Source organism: Palaemon carinicauda, chromosome 19 (assembly GCF_036898095.1).
Source record: "Palaemon carinicauda isolate YSFRI2023 chromosome 19, ASM3689809v2, whole genome shotgun sequence".
Lineage (NCBI taxonomy): Eukaryota > Metazoa > Arthropoda > Malacostraca > Decapoda > Palaemonidae > Palaemon > Palaemon carinicauda.
In genome coordinates this window covers 255,459-260,458 of record NC_090743.1, presented here as the reverse complement: position 1 = coordinate 260,458, position 5,000 = coordinate 255,459, and positions in this window count along the sequence as shown.

The window sequence follows — 5,000 nt, the reverse complement described above, 5'->3', positions numbered from 1 at the left end:
CTAATTTTAATGTTACTCTTCTTAAAATATTTTATTTTTCCTTGTTTCCTTTCCTCACTGGGATATTTTCCCTGTTTTGAGTCCATTTGGCTTATCCTGCTTTTCCAACTAGGGTTGTAGCTTAATAATAATAAATAATAAATAATAAATAATAAATAACAATAACAATAATAACAATAACAATAACAATAATAATAATGAACATCTTTTCTATTGAAATTGATTTAACAACAATATCAAAAAATATTCTTGACAATACAAAAATCGTTACACCATTGCTCTCAAAAGTCTTAGAAATTTATTCTGAAATATATTTTGTTGTTGATTGCTAGAGTGTAGTTGCGGTAAAAGATAAAGAAAAAAAAATACTAATTACTAATTTTGTTTGGTTTGAAATTTCCTAATACTTATAATTAGTCAAGTTTATGATTTTACTTTTCTCATATTTATTGTTTAATATTTTAATATTAAATGGAGATCATGATATTAGTAGTCTATATTGTATTTTATGTTTATTGGGGTATCTATTTCTAAGCAAGTTTATTTTTTTATTTTTTTTTTATTTATTTTTTTTTTTTACTTCATAAAAGATCTTAGTTTTTATAACAATAGTTCTACTTCGGAATTAATATTACTTTTTGAAGGTATACTAATAATCAGGTTTTTAGTAGATTTGTATTATTGTTAAGTAGTTCAGTTTCGGTCACCTTTTGTGTTCATATAACCAAGAGTTGAAATAAACTTTGATGCATATGATATGACATAATAGAAAAGTACGTTGGATTGACTAAAATCTTGAAATTACTTAATATTCAACTTCAAATTGCCAGCTAAGACATTTTTGGATGTTATACGACCTTAAGAGTCGTATGGTAACTTTTCTTAATTCAGCTAAGGGTGGAAGAGACTCTTTAGCTATGGTAGGCAGCTCCTCTAGGAGAAGAACACTCCAAAATCAAACCATTGTTCTCTAGTCTCGGGTAATACCATAGCCTCTGTACCATGGTCTTTCACTGTCCTTGGTTTGAGTTCTCTTGCTTGAGGGTATACTCGGGCACACTACTCTAAGTTCTCTTCCTCTTGTTTTGTTAGTCTTTATAGTTTATATAGGCAATATCTATTTTAATGTTGGTACTGTTCTTAAATATATTTTTTAAATTTTTTCCTTTCCTCACTGGGCTGTTTTCCCTGTTTGGGCCCCTGGGCTTGTAGCATCCTGCTTTTCCAACTAGGGCTGTAGCTTAGCAAGTAATAATAATAATAATAATAATAATAATAATAATAAATAGTAAATGGAGTGTGACCATGGAAGGTCAGTGAATATAGCTTAATTACCTATTGATGTTATCACAACAAAGAACATTGCTCTATGAATCTTGAAGTCATTGGGTTTACCTATATATTTCACTTTTTTTTTTCTTTTTTTTTTGGTGGGGTAGGGGATTACTATACACAGTTTTTTTTTTGTGGGGTAGGGGATTACTATACAGTTTTTTTTTTGGTGGGGTAGGGGATTACTATACACAATTGTTTTTTTTTTTGGTGGGGTAGGGGATTACTATACACAATTGTTTTTTTTTTGGTGGGGTAGGGGATTACTATACACAATTGTTTTTTTTTTTTTGGGGTGGGGTAGGGGATTACTATACACAATTGTTTTTTTTTTTGGGTGGGGTAGGGGATTACTATACACAATTGTTTTTTTTTTTTTCTTAATGAGGCGCATTTGCACCGACTTGCAGCGGTGCCCTTTAAGCTCGGAAAAGTTTTCTGCTATCTGATTGGTTAGAATTATCTTGTCCAACCGATCAGCGATCAGGAAAATTTTCCGAGCTAAAAGGGCACTCCTGCGAGTCGGTGTAAATCTGCCTCACTAAAAAGAATTGACTATAGTGTTCCCTATGTACGGACATTGGTATTTAATTACCTATTTCCGATAACTATAGCACAAAGTTAAGGGTTGTCTGCAATTTTAAGTTAATATATTTGTACGTTGAATATGGAAACCAATGCCAATAGACCATGATATCTAGCATAGAGAACAATGTTGATTTTTACCACATATTATTATTATTATTATTATTATTATTATTACTACTATTATTATTATTACTTGCTAAGCTACAACCCCAGTTGGCAAAGCAAGATGCTATAAGCCCAAGGTCTCCAACAATGAAAAATAGCCCAGTGAGGAAAGGAAATAAGGAAATATTATTATTATTATTATTATTATTATTATTATTATTATTATTATTATTACTTGCTAAGTTACAACCTTAGTTGGCAAAGCAAGATGCTATAAGCCCAAGGTCTCCAACAAGGAAAAATAGCCCAGTGAGGAAAGGAAATAAGAAAATATTATTATTATTATTATTATTATTGTTATTTATTATTATTATTATTATTATTATTATTACTAGCCAACCTACAACCCTAGTTGGAAAAGCAAGATGCTATAAGCCCAAGGGCTCCAATAGGGAAAAAATAGCTCAGTGAGGAAAGGAAATAAGGAAATAAATAAATAATGAGAATAAATTAACAATAAATCATTCTAAAAACAGTAACATCAAAACAGATATGTCTTATATAAACTATGAACAACGTCAAAAACAGATAGGTCATATATAAACTATAAAAAGACTCATGTCAGCCTGGTCAACATGAAAACATTTGCTACAACTTTGAACTTTTGAAGTTCCACAGATTCAACTACCCGATTAGGAAGATCTATAATACACAATTTATAAATGAGCAATAATAATTGTAGCATTTTTAAAATCTTAAACCTTAGAGGACCAACCAACCCCTCTCCCTCCACCATTTCACCAAATGAAGTGGAATAAAACAGGAAAATAAGAATCAAATAAGATTTAATAATAAACTCCATTATCCAAACGAGGTCTCCCTGGGGAAATCAAAAGAAGGAATGCGATAGAAGGATTTAGGAAGAGTCTAAGTTTGGCCCAATCAGGCAACTTAGGATGGTTGCAAGGACTGGTTGTTACCAAAATTGGAAATGATATTTTGGGGATAATATCAGTAATGGTCTGATTGGTAACGTCTCTGCCTGGTGTTTGCCAGTCGAGGGTTCGAGTCCTGGTGTTTGCCAGTCGAGGGTTCGAGTCCCGCTTAGACTCGTTATTATTATCATTATTATTATTATTATTATTATTATTATTTATTATTATTACTAAATGCCAAGCTACACCCCTAGTTGGAAAAGCAGGAAGCAATAAGCCCAAGGGACCCAACAGGGAAAATAGCCCAGTGAGGAAAGGAAACAAGAAAAAATAAAATATTTTAAGAAGAGTAATTACATTAAAATAAATATTTTCTATATAATCGATAAAAACTAATAAAACAAAAAGAAGAGAAACTAGATGGAATAGTGTGCCCGAGTGTACCCTCAAGCAAGAGAACTCTAACCCAAGACAGAGGAAGACCATGGTACAGAGGCTATGGCACTACTTAAGACTAGAGAATAATGGTTTTATTTTGGAGTGTCCTTCTCTTAGATGAGCTGCTTAGTTAGTGGCATTAGTGTCTGCAACCTTACCATCCTTGCGAGCTAAGGTTGGGGGGTTTGAGGGAGTCTATAGGTCTATCTGCTGACTCATCAGCAGCCACTGCGTGGCCCTCCCTGGTCCTAGCTTGGGTGGAAAGGAGGCTTGGGCGCTGATCATATATGATCAGTCTCTAGGGAATTGTCCTGCTTGCTAGGGCAATGTCACTGTCCATTACCTCTGCCATTCATGAGCGGCCTTTAAACCTTTAAGCTTTCGGAGGGAAATCATTTTTTTTTCTCTCATATTCCAAAAAAGTTTTACATTTTTAGGGTAAGTTTATAGAACACTTAACATATTTTTCTATCCTATTCCCTATTAATTTACTTTAATAGAGGATATTACAATTGATATAATACACCCTTTAATTCCTAATCATAGGAAAATATGGTAGAAAATGCAATAATCTTTCACACTTCAGATTAAAAACCATAAGGAAATAGTTGTATGGCAAGTGCTTCTCCATAGAAAAGGATCTGAACAAATTATATATATATATATATATATATATATATATATATATATATATATATATATATATATATATATATATATATATATATATATATATGCATTCAAGAAGAATTGTGTTCAATTCTTAATACCTAGGAGAGAGAGAGAGAGAGAGAGAGAGAGAGAGAGAGAGAGAGAGAGAGAGAGAGAGAGAGAGAGAGAGAGAGGAGTTTATGGCAAGTAAACATAACATTATATTTTCTTTATTTGTTAAATCTCAGCCTTATCCACCGATAACCCAGAAGAAATGTTAGTGCTTGCTTAGAGCCACGAAAAGGTCAGAGGTCAACGGGAAAAGAATCGTAAAATAACATATGAGAACCAGAGTCTACATATATTCCAGCTCTATCCATCCAAAAGTTCAAAGGTTAATTATACATATGAGTCTTGCAATCTCTCTCTCTCTCTCTCTCTCTCTCTCTCTCTCTCTCTCTCTCTCCCTAACCCCTCTCTCTCTCTCTCTCTCTCTCTCTCTCTCTCTCTTTCCCTAACCTCCCTCTCTCTCTCTCTCTCTCTCTCTCTCCTCTCTCTCTCTCTCTCTCTCTCTCTCTCTTTCCCTAACCTCCCCTCTCTCTTCTCTAACCCCCTCTTTCTCTCTTCTCTAACCCCCTCTCTCTTCTCTAACCCCCTCTCTCTTCTCTCTCTTCTCTAACCCCCTCTCTCTTCTCTAACCCCCTCTCTCTTCTCTCTCTTCTCTAACCCCCTCTCTCTTCTCTCTCTTCTCTAACCCCCTCTCTCTTCTCTCTCTTCTCTAACCCCCTCTCTCTTCTCTCTCTTCTCTAACCCCCTCTCTCTTCTCTCTCTTCTCTAACCCCCTCTCTCTTCTCTCTCTTCTCTAACCCCTCTCTCTTCTCTCTCTTCTCTAACCCCCTCTCTCTTCTCTAACCCCCTCTCTCTTCTCTCTCTTCTCTAACCCCCTCTCTC